The sequence below is a fragment of the Neofelis nebulosa genome, chromosome 14, assembly GCF_028018385.1.
Source record: "Neofelis nebulosa isolate mNeoNeb1 chromosome 14, mNeoNeb1.pri, whole genome shotgun sequence".
NCBI lineage: Eukaryota > Metazoa > Chordata > Mammalia > Carnivora > Felidae > Neofelis > Neofelis nebulosa.
This window is the reverse complement of record NC_080795.1, coordinates 24921738-24937996: the sequence shown is the minus strand read 5'-3', so window position 1 is coordinate 24937996 and position 16259 is coordinate 24921738. Positions and strand designations below refer to the sequence as shown.

The 16259-nt window shown below is 35.5% G+C and overlaps 1 protein-coding gene across 1 annotated transcript in view; it reads right to left on the bottom strand.

Moving 5' to 3' along the window:
• Positions 1 to 16259, bottom strand: part of HNF4G (hepatocyte nuclear factor 4 gamma) — a 127320-nt gene that overhangs the window by 77276 nt on the left and 33785 nt on the right. Inside the window, exon 2 of the mRNA XM_058699893.1 lies at positions 1821 to 2040. The gene's annotated coding sequence lies outside the window, so the exon portion shown is untranslated. The remainder of the gene's footprint in view (positions 1 to 1820; positions 2041 to 16259) is intronic.

Here is a 16259-nt window from a genome sequence, read left to right as displayed (position 1 = left end):
TACATTTCTAGGTTTCTGAACTTGTTTTATCATTATCAAATTCATTTTAAGTAGTTTTTAAGGACAGGGAATCCAAAATTTTCATACAGTACTCACCTTCTTTCTAACTTCCTAACTTACCCATAATATGGAGAATGCTCAAAACTATGTAATCTCTCAAGTGACAGTAGTGTCTTAGACAAATTTAGGGTGAATAAAGCATATGTTTCTTACATGACAAATAAAATGTTTTTACACACTTAAAAATATCTCTTGTTAGTAACAAAAAAAAATTAGTAAAGCAATGCCATATCCTTGATTAAAATAGTTGTCCCTGGTCAACCTTCAATTTACAGAAAGCAATGTTTATTTATTTTTATTTTTTTAAGTTTATTTATTTGCTTTCAGAGAGAGAGAGAAAGAGAGAGAGAGCAGGAGCAAGGAGGGGCAGAGAGAAAAAATCCCAAGCAGGTTCCATATGGTCAGTGCAGAGCCCCATGTGGGGCTCGAACTCATGAACCTTGAGATCATGAACAGAGCAGAAATAAAAAAGCAGAGGCTCAACAGACTGAGCCACCCAGGCACCCCTCTCTGGTATTTTAGAACAAGGGACTTCTCCTCCTTTCAATATATTCTCTTTAGCTAGAATCTTGATGTCTTCTCTAGATACATTTTTAGTCATGTCTAGGAGCATTCTCTATTGAGTCTCCCTACTTGACCACAGAGATTCTCACTTTCTTCCCATCTTAACAAAAATCTTGTCTTGACTCTACTGTCCTACTGTTTTTCTTTAATCTTACCCCCTCAGTTCTAAGAAATTGTTTGCTATTTGGGCTCCATGTCAACATCACCCACTCACTTTTTTAAACCTCACTCTACCACAGTCATGCTAAGAAACTTTTTCTCTACTAGCTGTCACCAGTCGAGGCCACAAATCCTCATCCTGTGATACCTTTTACATAGTTTTCTCTCTGGTCTCGCCAATTCCAATCACATTCACTCTTCCTGATGAATTATTCTAAAGCGTAGTTTGGTTAAATCCTTTTAGTGTGAAGCGTGGTGATAGTGGAAGGCAGCCACAGAAACAAACTGATTCCTCTTCCTCTGGATAAATTTTATTTCATTTCACTATTCTTTTCACCTCTGATTTAACAAAACTCTTAAAGTCACTATTCTTCCACAAAACATTACATGCCTGCCTCAAATTTTAGTATTCCCTTTGTCTAAAACAGCATTTTTCAAACATTTTTAACCATGACCTAAAGTGAGACATAAAATTGTGACCAAGTATACACACAATTAAACATATATGTATGTCAGTATCACATATAAATCCAAAAAATTTCTTGACATAATGACACTCTGTAACTTTTTACATGTAAATCACGATCCACTGAACTTACTTCTTTACCCAGTAATAAAGAGCAACCCATGTTGCTTAAGAAGGTTTAAGCAACCTTCTTAAAATATTTACCTAATTTATCCATTTCATAGCTATATCATGCTACTTTACGTTTCTTCATCTTTTTAATCTAAATCCTACCTCCACAAATAAACTATAATTTCCTTCAAGAGAGGAATCCCTTTTTTCCCTTTTTTTTTTTTTTCTTAAAGTAGACTTCAGGCCCAGTGTGGAGCCCAATATGGGGTTCTAACTCATAACCCCGAGATCAGAACCTAAGCCAAGAATAAGAGTCAGATGCTTAACTGACTGAGCCACCCAGGCCACTTAAGAAAGGAATCTTAATTACACATATCTGCACTCTGTACCTTCATTTAGTAAGGGGAACAATGGGGTAAAGTAAGAACACAATGAGTTCTAGCCTTAGTGCACCACTTACCAGCTTTGCAACGGTGGGCCAGTCACTCAACTTCTCTCAAGTTCAGTTTCTTCATCTGTAAAATGAGGGGGTTGGGCTAGGTCAGTGGTTTTCAAATTCTACTGCAAAAAGTTTTCAGGATTCAATGCAGGTTCCAAAGCATGAGAAGAAGGGTCTTCACTCAAAAAAGGGACATCAGGGCTTGGATCCCCTTCTCCTTCCTCAATTGCAGCTTACAATTCTGTTTGGAAAAAAGACAGGTCTCAGTGTTTAAAACGTTTTAATTATTAAATCTCCAGAGTTTGCATTCGTGTGCTCTACCTTCTCTGCCATACAAGTTGAGGTGGGGGAAGAAGAATAAGGTAGGAGGAAATGAGGTAGGAAAGAGGCAGGAAAGAAGACAAAATACTTCTAATAGAGTTTATACACTACTGGGTTTCAAAAATTGCTAGCAACAGTATATATGTTACTTTATTTTTTCTATTTAAAAACTTCACAAGATAGGAATTATTAGGCTCATTTTACACATGAGAAAAATGAAGCTCAGGAAGGTTGGATACTTGATCAGGTACTATAATTAAGAAGCAGTGAGGCCAAAATATTCTCTTTCCATTATCCCAAGCTACCCTTAAAAGAAACTAACAAGGACATTACATATGCCCTTTATTTTTATTTTTTTTATTTTTGTTTTTTTGCTTTTCCTATATTTCACCTTAATCCTCACAACTTTGAGGAATATAGTTCTGCATTATTCTTATTTTGCCAGTTAGGAAACCAAGGTTCTAAGAAATGAAAGTGATCTGCCCAATGGTAAAATAATTCAATGGGAGCAAGCATGGAGCACAATACCTGAATTCATATTCTGTGCTCTTCCCATACACCAAATTTTCTCCTTTAAAAGAAAGAAAGAAAAATAAGGAAACAGGAAGAGGGAAGGAGGCAGAATGGATGGCACAAGTGGAGAATTATAACAATTCCACTGCTTACTTAAGAGGGCTAGTGAGTTAAATGAGATAATGAAAATGAGATCATGGAAAGCACCTTGAAAAATCTTAAATAATCAATATCAGCTATTATCATTAATTATTCAAACAGTGTGCACTGACATTGACATTTTATGTTTTTGTAAAATTCCATGTGGTAATTGCAAATATAAAAGAGCTATATAATGAATTAATTGCTTAGATATACTACAGAAACTCCTATAAAACAAGGACGATCTGACACTCTTGAGATTATGATACAACAGTTGGTTATATATGCCTGCTTTCTGTTCATGATATACAATCCCTACCAGCAGCAGAATACTTCAAATTTTCAATTTTTCTTGAATTTCATCACTAACTCAATCAAAAGCATGGAAGTCAGTATTTTAATATCCTTGTACCATGTGAAAAATAATAGCATGCTCTACTACCTGAACTCTTAGAACATTTTTTATTTTGATTGTCTTCCCATTATACTGAGAGATCGTCAGGACCTTATCAGGAAGATCATCCAAACAAACTAGAACATTATTAAGGCTCCAGCAGAGCAGTAACTCACTGAATGTATGAGTGATTAAAAGCCATGCAGTTGTGACAAGGACCATAAGGAGATCAGACAAAAGAGTTACATGTCTTTTAAAAAGACCAGAATGATTTAACCCCTTGTATCTTTTACCAGCATTAAAGCTGCAGCATTATTTGATCAATATTAAAGCCTTATGTGACTGAATTCCTTATGGCAAATCAGTTCCAAAGGTCAAAACCCAGAAACTGGGTTAACGAACAATTACAACATAATTATTGCCTTGCCACAGTGCCAGCGTTCCAAAAAAAATGATATTTAACATAACAATATATCCTGACATTAGTAAACACTACAACTTTTGGAATCTGTCATTGACTACAGTTAAACTTCTTTAGATTCACTGAGGTATTTGGGCTTAGAAACATTTTCCCATTTCATTTAACATTCACAAAACTATTATTAAATGCTTCCTATCTGCCAGCCGTTGCACTGTTCACTGGAAAGAAGGCATAAACTGAGAATAGATGCTCCTTGGAGGAATGAGCAATCTAGCGTGAGAGAGAAACAGCTAAGTTAATTTTTACAATGGGATGTCACTGAAAAAAATGCCTCTGCCATGTTGTTAAATGAAGTAAACTGACCTTTAAAACCAAACAGTACCAAAACATTAACTGCATTCTCTTAAGCAGAGGAGAACAGTGATTATTAGACTTTATTTTCTGCTTTCTGGTTTTTGGAAGAATTTTTTTGGTACACTTATAATCAAAAGTAAAGGGTTCAAGAGAGAAATTCTTTAACGAATGTCTGGGAGAATGCTGTAAAAATCCCAGAAGAAGACCACTGACTGAGAGTAAGGCAAACCCTGGGAGCAAAAATGACTTCTGAACTGTCTCCGGATGGTCAATGACAGTGTAGAAGACAGTGTAGAAGACAGTGGATGATAGCTGTAGTACTGAGAGAATCATCTAGAAGAAGAAAAAGTTTTAAAGTCAGCTTTCCATACAGTTCGAGTGATGGATGAGGAAGAAATGTGGGAAACTGAATGCTCCTCAGGAGAGAAAAATAAGGAGACCAAGCTGTCAAGGGCTTTAGATGCCAACCTAACGACATCTGGATTTTATCCTGTAGTCAATGGGAAGCCAGGGCTCTAGCAGTTGGGGCCTCTAAACATGGGACACTCTCAGATTTCTCTTTTCTAAGATGTTTCTGACTCCAAAAGTCTGTGAGGTAAAACTCTTGGTTGAGGATGAAAACTCCTAATGGAATAAAAACTGAGTCAGTAGGTTTGAAAGGTCCATTGAGTTGGAACTGACAGGACCTGTCCACCAAGTGCAGAGAGGGGTGAGAAGAAAGAAAAACCAACAGATAACTCAGAGAGAGCAGGATTAGGGCAAATGAAGAGTTAATGAAATCACTGGTGCATACTGAGGATTTTTCACTGGACAGTTTGAACACAGGTCTTCTATCCAAGAGAAAGACTGAGGTTCTTTCTCCTCTGATTTTCATCACCATTACAGTAAAGTAACTAATTATATATCACTAGCAAGTAAGTAATGCTTTTAATCTTTTTTTTAATGTTTACTTATGTATTTATTTATGAAAGAAAGAGACAGAGCGAGTGAGAGAGAGAGAGGGAGCAGGGAGAGGCAGAGAGGGAGAGAGAGAGGATCCCAAACAGGCCCACACTGTCAACATGGAGCCTGATGTGGGCCTGGAACTCATGGACCAAGAGATCATGACCTGAGCTGAAATCAAGAGTCGAATGCTTCACCAACTGAGCCACCCCAGCACCCCATGTTTTTAATCTTATAAGTGAAATTCTTTAAAAACAAAACAAAACAAAACAAAAAACAAAAAAGCTTGGGTGCCTGGATGGTTCAGTTGATTAAGGGTCGGACTTCGGCTCAGGTCATGATCTCATGGTTCCTGGGTTTGAGCCCTACTTTCAGGCTCTGTGCTGACAGTTCAGTAGTCTACTTTGGATTCCGTGTCTCCCCCTCTCTTTGCTCCTCCCCTGCTCATGCTCTGTCTCTCTGTCTCTCAAAAATGAGTAAGCATTAAAAAAAAATTAAAGAAACAATTTTCTTAAATAAAAATGTTTTTAAAAAGTTTGAAGTTTCTAATAATGGCCAAACAAAAAATCATACACATCAAGAATACTCATACTTATATTCATATACTTCCCTTCTGATATAAACTGGGTTATTGTCCCCATCATTCAGCTTCTCTCACTAGGTTTAGACATCCACATCCTGTGCTAAGTAATTTTACAGTGCCTGCACTGTGGGTGGAATATACTTCCCTATCGCAGTAATGTTGAGCTTGGCCACGAAATTGCTTTGACTAATAGAATGTCAGTGGACATGATGTAACAGAAGCTTTAATTGTTTGCATGGCTTGGCTTGCTCTCTTGTGTACCTGTGATCTGTCACAAAAAGAATATGCCACTCGATCTACTGCTCCTTCAACTGCACCTCATACCGGAAATGTAGTCAGAAGCCTGCAGTACAGCCTAATCCTAAGGAGCCTCGCTTAGATCAGCCCTACTACACCCTTGAGAGTATGAAAATAAATAAAGTAACAGTAAGACACTAAGCATTTTATGGCTTGTTGTTGTTGTTGTTCTGCAGCATTACTGTAGCAACAGCTGACTACAACAGGTTTTCCCTTACCTCAGAGTAAAGGAAACAGAGGTGTGTGTTTTTTCCCTTAAGACTATGGTTTATTATACAAGCATAATATACTTGGTGGTTTTTTTTTTTAATTTTTTAATGCTTATTTATTTATTTTTTTGATAGGGAGAGACAGCACGAACAAGGGAGGGGCAAAGACAGGAGACACAGAATCCAAAGCAGGTTCCAGGCTCCGAGCTGTCAGCACAGAGCCCGATGTGGGACTCAAACCCACGAACCGCGAGATCATGACCTGAGCGAAAGTCAGAGGCCTAACCGACTGAGCCACCCAGGTGCCCCAAGGCATAATATATTTGCAAAATGTATATATAATGCTTTGGTGCAGAAGACCCCAAAGTTGAAGATGGTATCGATAGATGACTCTATAAATCAAGGCTTTCAACTCTGCAAACTTATCAGTAAAGTTATAGTATATCAATGGAAATTCATGCATGATTTGTAGTGAATATTAATAAGCTCATTCTAAACAAAAGAATAAGAATATCCAAGACAATCTTGAAGACACATTTTTATTTGCTTTTATGCATGTATATTTAAAAATATTAAAATAAATAATGGAAATAATTATAGAACTAAAAAGAGATCTTAGAGATTAAACATATAATAACCAAAGTGCAAAATGCATCAGAAGCCTAAAAAGTAAACAATAAAAATACTTCTTGAATAAAAAATAAACGCAAAAAGAGAATGAAAATATGAAATAAAAGTCAGGAGGCAAAACTAATCTGGGAGGTCCAACAAAATAAGAAAATGAAACAAAAATAAGAAAATGAAAACAAAGAAATAGGAAAGAAAAAAATCATTTAAAAAAACAAACCAACACTAGAAAATGTCCCCAAACTAAAGCAAAATATAAGATTTCAAAATTGAACAGGACCATGGGGATGTCAAGACAAAGAATGAAAAAAGGCCCACACTCATATCCTTTTGAAATTTTGTAACACAGTGCATCCTAAGATTTTCAAAAACATGCAGGGCCCCACAAGGGAAGTTTTGGAGGGGGGGAGAAAATCTGAGACAACCTAAGACTTTGAGTATTAAAAAAAAATGAGGATAAGGTATCAGCAAATTTAGAGGAGAAAACAGAAAGAAACCGAATTTGAAATTTCAGGGTTAAAAACAAACTTGTCTGAAAAAAATCAAAGCCCAGACATAAAGCAGATGTAAATTTGGAATAATTTCAAGCAATTGAGTTAAATATTAAACAGAAAGAACGAGACTCCATTTGAACACATAACAATTTTTCCCAAGCATTTCCTAGGTTTCTGGGGGTGAACCTGTATCCTCGTAGAAGAGCACACTGCACGTTAGACATGCTTCTGGACTGTCCATATTGTTTACCCGTTTCCAATTTTTAGAGGCAATAGATTAAAAAAAAGGAAGAATTGGTGATGGTTATAGAAAAAATATAAATATAAGTAAGCTTGACAACATAAAAGTTTAGCTGACCAAAAGTAAGCCACAGGAGAAAGGAAAAGTTGAGGAAATTAGCAGAAGTAATAATAACTTGTCTCAAAAAATTAAAAGTATAGACTTGTTAAAAAAAAAAAAGAGAATTCTTAACAACATTATTTCAAGTGATAAAAGTAATCAGTAAAAGAACAAAATGAAAAATAAAAATGTTCAACATTGAAAGGAAGGGCGAGGAAAGATGGGTAAGTTAAGGGGGACAGATCCTCAACTATCAGAGCAGGAGTCGATGATTCTGCTTTAAAGTTGACAAGCATGTGATCACCATTTATAGAGTAGCATTGCAACAGGAAGGAATTAAAAAACAACAGTTATGAGTTGCCCTGAGAATTTGATGAGAGTGAAGGAATGACAAGGTAGAGAGAGTACTTTTTATTATAACCATCCTGTAACATGGGATTGTGATTAATTAAAAAAAAAAAAAGATTTTTAAAAGAATGACTCAGAATTCATGTCCCATAATACTACTAGCTGCACACTTATAATAGCAACAAATAATAATAAACCTTCACCTTAAAAATTAAGAACCTAAAATGGAATGAGAAAAAGCCATCACCAGGCTAATGAATTAATTCAAATGCCCAAATTTAATATATTTAATGCAGAATGTTAAACATATTTAGAAAATAAACAGTTTTTGCATATTTATTATCATTCAGTACTTATGATATTTACATGTAGCATGTACCTGTATTCTCTTTTTTATTTTCTAGAAGTAGGGGAGAAGAAATAAGCATTTATTAAACACCTACCAGTGAAGTGTTTAAATATGTCTCTGTTCTCAGGACTAAAATTTGGTATAATTTTACCATCATATCAACTCTAAAGCAATAGCACTAAGAGATTTATCTGAGATTAGTAAATGATGGAGTAAGGAGTGTTCTGGATCCAAAACTACTATTATATTAGGCTACTATAATCATTTTAGTGATCATTAATCCTACCGATGATCATTTTAGTCTACTAAATTATAATATCAAAATACTAATCTTAAAATACACACACAATTGTACTATGTTTACCTAGATCTTCCTTAGTTTCTGTGGTAAGCAGAGTAATGGCCTTCCAAAAATGTCCTCGGAAGCTCTAAATATGTTACTTTACATGGCAAGTGACTTTGAAGATGTGATGAAGATGAGGCTCTTAAAACAGGGTGAGAATCCTGACTAAGCCAGGTGGGCCCAATGGAATCACAAGGGTATGTTAAAAAGATGGAACGAGGAGTCAGAAGAATCAGAAAAGGAGCTGTGGTGACAGAAACAGACGTTAGAATGGGATTGTTAGCTTTGAAGGTGGAAGATGGAAGAGGGGGCCACGAGCCAAGGAGTGGAGGAAGACTCAAGTAGCTGGAAAAGCAAGGAAATGGATTCTCCACCAGAGTCTCCAGAGGAATGCAGCCCTCCTGACATCTTAAATTCAGCCCAAAGAGACCCCTTGGAACTTCTTGTGCTGTAAAATAATAACACGTATAATAATAAATGTTATCTCAAGCCACTCAGTTTGTGGTAATTTGTTACAACACACATATGAAGCTAATTCAGAAATAGTTTCAGAATCAGAAAGATCTGGGCTTAAGTCTTGTCTCTGCTGTGATGTGGGGCAAGATTCTTAACCTCTATGAATTTCTGTTTCTTTATTTGCATTTTGAAATTATAAACAGCAAGTGTGGTGATCATTCATCTGTGGTTAGAGCTCATTAATGGGTAAATGCTATTATTAAGTACTAACAATAGAAGAAAAACAAAATTTGTAAGAAAAAAAATGGTTAAGATTGTTTTTTGCTTCCAAACCTCCGAAGTTAGCTAGCCAGTGATTCTTCATAACATATTGGCTACAAGTTGAAATATGAAGGAGGAAAACTCTTCCAATATTGAAACCACTTCATGATTTGAGCTTATTCACTGTACTCCTTTAATATCTAGCCTCTTTGGGGAAGAGGCAATATCCTTGACTGGCTATAAATTTATGAGTGTAGTTGCTTTTATGGCTCTGAATGTAATAGAACTTAAGTAAATACTGATAAGTTCTCTATTCTTCTGAGAAGTTTCCACCCACATAATATTGTCCTATCATTGGAAATCCCCACAGTTTTGATAAGAACGAAGGCAAGAACTCTTTTTTATATGATACTTGTCAATTAGAATCAGGACAGCATTCATCATTTTAGTTGGAAAGGCTATGTGTTTTTTAAAAAACCCACTTGAAGTCTGTATAATGAAATTTTACTTTTATTGTCTTTTGAGCACCTTCAGCTGGTCCTTGGGAGGTTAAGGTTGACTTTCAAGCTTATTTTTTTCAAGTATCCTTTAACATAGTTTGCATTTATAGATTAAATGGTAAACTGAATTAAAGGAAATAGGTATTTTCTGTCACCACAGTCTCCCCACATAAATTGACTATATTTGAAAACCATGTCCATCTTGTCAATATAGGGATAGATACTCCTTCATTAACTAGGCCTGTAGGGAACTATATTAACTCTTTCAAACCACTTAGACACCAGCCATTTGGCAGGAATTCTTTGTGTTCACACTGTATTTAAGGATATTTTTCTCCTCAGATGCAACATCTTAAGCTTTCTGTGTACGTATTGTAACATTGCACCAGTTAATTACCACCCAGGGGGCCTCACAAATAGGCGAATTCTCACTGAAAACCATAATCACTCAAAAAAGTATAAAGCGTGACTAAGAAAAAATGATTTACGACATCATTCCCCCTATTCCATCGTGTATGGTTCTTCACTGGTATGGGCATCCCTTTGAGATATGACCTGTGTTATCTGAAAACCCACTCTTTAAGGAAACATTAAAGGTGAGGTGAAGCCTTCAGGAGGTAACTAGGTCTTATGTGCAGGGGTTCTTATGAATGGGATTAGTGTCTTCATAGGAAAAGGCCAGAGGGCGAGCTAGCTCTTTTTCGGCCTTGTGAGGATACAGCAAGAAGTGGGCTGTCCACCACCCGGAAGAGGGCTGTCACCGGAACCCGAGCATGCTGGCACCATGATCCTGGAACTGGACGATGATCCTCCGGAACGGTAAGAAATAAGTGTTTGTTGTTGAAGCCACCCAGTAATTTGTTAGAGCAGCCTAAACTGACTAAGACAGGGGGTATGAATAAACATGCATATGATTCAATGCATAAATGAGCAAACATTTCCTGAACGAACATATGTATGAATTAGTTACTTGATTTTACACAAGGACAGAGCAGAGTTTACTTCTCTTTGCCTACATGAAGCCAAAGTACACAGTTCATTTATAAACACCACTACACAAGCAACATTTTGAAGTGAAGACTAGAATAAATTATTTCATTATTCAGAATCCTATCACCCAACAAAACAACTATATTTTTCATGTTCCTATTAGTTTTCTGATCATATTTTAAATAGTTTAGCACAGAAAAATCAGACTATTTTTTTCCACATAATGAGAACAATTCAGGCACAAGTTTAAAATTCTGCACATATAATAGGTTTCATAATCTTGACAGGCTACAGTGATCTCTCTTTCCTAAGAACTCATGACACTTTATGAATATCCTAATGACCAGGGACACGACCATATACTGTTATAAGACACGCTTGGCATTATTATTTAGCCTCCATTCTGTTCAATTTTATATGTTATTTGCCCAGCTACAATGAAGCTCCGTCCTATTAGGGAATAGGAATTATGTCTCTTTATATAATCCCACCCTGCCTAGAAGAGTGAGAAAGATAGATAGATAGATAGATAATAGACATTTGTTCAATGAATGTCAAACAAATATAGTCATTATTAGTGAATAAAAAATAAATGAGAAAACTAAAAATGCCTAATATTTTATATTGCTGTATTTTGAATATAATTATAATAGTTTGTTTCATAATCTTGCCTGCCTAAGACAGAAACCATTACTGTCCCTTAAAAATATGTATTTTAAGATAATCAACGTCTTTTCCATTAATATCATATCCATTAAATAGTTAAAAAGTCAGAAAGCCATTAGAAAAATAAAATTGAGCAAGAGTGATTAGCATTATTCTCTTTAGCTTTCACTTTTGATTTAAAAAGCATACGTGAGATTAAAACCGTTCTTAACTTTGACCCAGTTGCAATGCTGAAGCAACATGAACTCTGCCCCCGAATGCCAACCTGTAAGTGGAGGTTATTGCTTTTCCTATAAGGGTGTAAATTCAATTAAACAAATGCACCACATGTACCAGGCATTTAGGAAACGAAGAAAGAAGACACAATTCCTCTGCCTTCAAGGAGCTTACAGGATAGTGGAGACATTTACATAATACATGTATATTTAATTGTCAAAGTCAGAACAAGTTTTTTGTTTTGGGTTTTTTTTTTATTTCTTTCTTTCTTTGTTTTTGTTTTTTTGGTTTGTTTTGTTTTGTTCGTTTGTTTTTTGGTCTCCAGTGGAAATTATGAATTTAAATTTGATTCCTGTTCCCTTTGGGAAAATGAAGCCTTTAAAAATGAGTCAGAGTATCTCTTTGTTCTCAGGGTTTCTCTCATTTTGACAACTATTCCTCTGCGATAAGTAAATAAAGTCTAGCCCTTTAAATACAAACAAACACTGGTCTTCTTTCTCTTATTTTCTTCCTTGCTTATTTCTTCTGTTGGGTTATACATTTTCCTCCCATCCTTAATGCAAGACTTGGTCTTTAATTTTATCTTGTTTACCTAAATACACATTAATTCATGCACCTTATGAAAAACAGGACCTCTTAGTATTATTATTACTTCCCAAATTTATATTTCTAATCCTAACCACGTACCAGTGTTAGTCTTAAAACATAACAGTCTTAAAACATAGCAGCTCATTATGTTTTCCTTAAAATTAGCATCATTCTCCAATTTGTCCTCTACTGAAAATGTCTATCACCTCACTCTTGGCAATATATATAACTACACACACACACACACACACACACACACACACACACACACAATTGTAAGTATATATAGAGAGAGAGAGATTTGTATTTTTTTAAAAGGTATTGCAGGTCTTTCATTCTATATACTGCACCTGTCACAAACTCATTTTGATAATTCCTTAGGAAGGAAAAGCTCATTTCTGCAGCAGTGACAGCAAGTTTTTATTTTCTTAAAAATTTTAACTAATGATGAATGTTTCCTTACTATGGTCACTCTTCTCACTTAATTAACCATTTCATCTTGAATCCAGCCTCATGCTGATACCAGGCTCCCCTTGAAGCTGCCTAGGGCCCAAGAGCTCACCTACAGATGCTCCGCTCAGGCTCTGACTCCATTAGATATAAGATCTAGATCCTGCCTCTTCATCTCTAGAAAGGAGCCTACTCTACCCTACAGTAATGCTCCCATGAGTAAATATCTTTTTGCTGAACAAGACCTGAGCAGCCACCAACCTATCCTACCTCCACCACTCCTTCACCCCAGATGTTCCACATACCTTCTCAGACACGTTCTCTAGAGCACACAGCAGAAGATCCACCTAGCATATTCAATGTTATATGTGATGCTCTGTGAACGTTTCAGCCTCTCTAAGATATTACCTGTCTCCTCAAATAATTCATAATAAAATCTAAGGGAATGGCTTGAGTCACATAGACCCAGGTTTTAATCCTGGGTCTGCTACTTACCTCATTGTGGACAACTTCAGTTTCTTCATCTAAAGAAAGATTTACCCAGGGTATGGTGAGGAGCAGGCATAAAATATATGGCCCATGGTGGACACCAACTTCCCTTCTATCTTCAGGCCAGCACAGCGGGTCATATAAAGCTACCTGATTAATCAAGGCTACCTTATTATGCCAAAAAAGGAGCAGAGAGGCGGGAGTTAATGCACATCCTCATCTTCTCACTTTCTCTTAGATGAACAGACACGTAAGAGATACGGATCTTCATTGTGAAAACTGATGCACATGTATTCTTTTACAACTAGTCTGCAGAATAGTCCGTTGCTATTAATATGGAGCCTTGGAATCTGCTCTGAATATTTCGGATACTTGGTAAATGACTAAATTAATTAATCAATAGATCTGTTCTGGATATATCAGACAATTGCTTCATAAATATTTAAAAAAATTAACTAAAATAGATTATTTATTCTATGTGGCTTTGACATAGAGTGTTAATTTTACCTTCACAATACCAAGAAGAGGTTTCAGTTACCATCCTGGTAAAAACTGTATTTTTTATACTTTCTAAGGAAATAGTGAAGTCAATTCTTTATGCATCATTTTTTAAAGGAATTAGGCCTAAAAAGGCCCAAATAAGATAGAATAGCAAATGCAAAACTTGAAATGAAAACTAAGTTATCCAATAAAACACAGAAAGAGTTACATTTTTCACAGGACTGTGCTTTCGAGGAAATAGAAAAAAAGATTTTTTAAAAACATCTCATGTATACAAATCAACAAATTCTTATAATATCTCCAGAAATCCAGTCTTGAATTGTGTTATGTATCATACCACTCTCAAACATTTGTAATTTCATTCTTAGTAGATGCTCAATGTATTCAATATTAACTCCACATTTCTATTTCCTCATAATGTTTATGTTGAATTTTGAATGATTCAACTAAGATGTCACACAAAAAACTGAGATCTCCAAAGTGTAGAAAATGCACCTGTTAGATACATGTGGCTCTGGACAGATTTGTAAAATTTTGTGTACTTCTGGACAAAGAAGTCCCAGATAAGGAGTGCATTTTATGGTTCCCATAACCACTTAGTCAATAATGTTCACTAGATGGAAAAGTCCATACAACTCATTATAACTAGCTCTGATTTAGAATACCTAATTCCATAGAGCTATAGTTTTTTGAAGATGAGATTAAATAAGTTTGCATACAGAAAATATGCAAACATTGCAACTACTAGTATTTTAAAAGCAGCAAAAGTAACTTATAGAAGAAAGTATATTAAGAGAGCATCATGGTTATCTTTAAAAATCTTTTTAATATCCTCCCCAAAACTATAAAGGTAATTACCACTTTCATGAGCTTTCTAGTTATTTCACTAATTAAATGACATTGTGGATGTGTCTGCAAAATCAAATGTAGAACTGAAATAATTTATCAAGATAAATGTTAGTAAAACATTTTCTTTAGTGACTTGCACATTCCATTTTGCTATACTTTAAGAACAACTATCCAGAAAATTATAGTCCTCCATGTTCATGCAAACAGAAAACACCAGGTTGTAGCAGATGATTTAATTGTTCTCTAGAGTATAAACTACTTGAACATTACTTCCCACACTGACTGTCATTGTTGGAAATGTGTGTAACTAAAGATACCAACATGCTGTGAAATGTAATTTTTAATTATTAATCATCTAGAAGCAATGTTATACAACAAAATAAATAAAATATCTCTAAATAGAGACAGATGGGAGAGCTATATGAAATATATCACTTAGATTTTAAAAAGTTCATAAATTTTTATGTTCTTAAAAACCACATACTGTGTCCTCAAATAGCATATAGTAATCTGACATTCATTTTTTAGGAAGTTAATTTCCCAAAAATGTATAGTTAGTGTTTTATTCTGTTGAGGGTTGATATATGTAATTTGAAGATGAATTTTCTTGTTTGGGTTTTGATGAGACAGAAAAATGCATTTATGGGACTACATTATTTGCACAAAAGGTATGGGTGGGGGAGCAACAGGGAAGGACTGAAGACCTACTTATCATTTTTCATGTATGATTGACAATTTTGTTATTCCCTACAAAATGCTAACGTTTATAGTGATATGCACATATGCAAGCATTTCTTAGTTTTGATTCTTAATAGCAGCATTTTCTTATACCATTCCTTTCATTCAGTGAAAAAATAGATATCTCATGATGTCACAGACCAAGTTCTCTACTAAGCACTGGGGTTAGAGAGCAGTGAATAAAGAACACAAAGTCCCTGCCTTCGTGGATCTCATTCTTGTGAACAAGAGGGGCGCTATAAAATTGATATATCAAAATGTCAGGGACTGCTAAGTACAAGGAAGTGAGATAAAACAAGATGAGAGGATGGCATGAGTGGGGCTACTTTTGATAGGCTGATTTGATAAGAGTCTCTAAGAATTGGACATTTAGGAAAAGACCTAGCAAATAATCAGGGAGAAAAGAGCTTCTGGGGAGAGCACAGCAGCAGCAACACCCAAGCACCAACAATCCCTGTACATTCTGCAAACGTCAGGTAGGCCAGTGCAACTGGAGAACAGGAGGGTAAGTTAGGATGTACTAGCAAACATACTAAAGATTTATCTTACTTGATGTTCAGTACCATCACATGTGATATACATCATTTGCCTCATTTTACAAAACAAAACATAAAACATTAAGATCAGAAATATGGAATAACTAGCCCATGACTGAGGCAGATCAATCACTTAATTCTGGGAGGAACAACACAGACACAGCCTACAGTCCTGGAACAAGGAATCTGGCTGCAGATACTAGAACAGGCTGCTGGTGTAGAGAATAGAAAGCTTAAATTCTGGAGGCCTGACATCATTGCTACCCTACTGGATGGTTTTGAGCAATCATTTAATCTCTAAATGTTCCATGTGAATGTAAACTCCCTATATAATCATTCATTTCTTCATTAATTGACTCTAAACATATCTATTAAAGGCCCAATATGGAGTAGGCAACGTGATCAAGAATTATAATGAATAATAACTGAATGTTACTCATATTCAATATTCATGTTCACAGATCCCCCATTCAAGTGGAAAGCACACCTATGGACATATCATTCAAGACAATGTAAGTCCAATAAATAAGTAGAAAATGCGTTA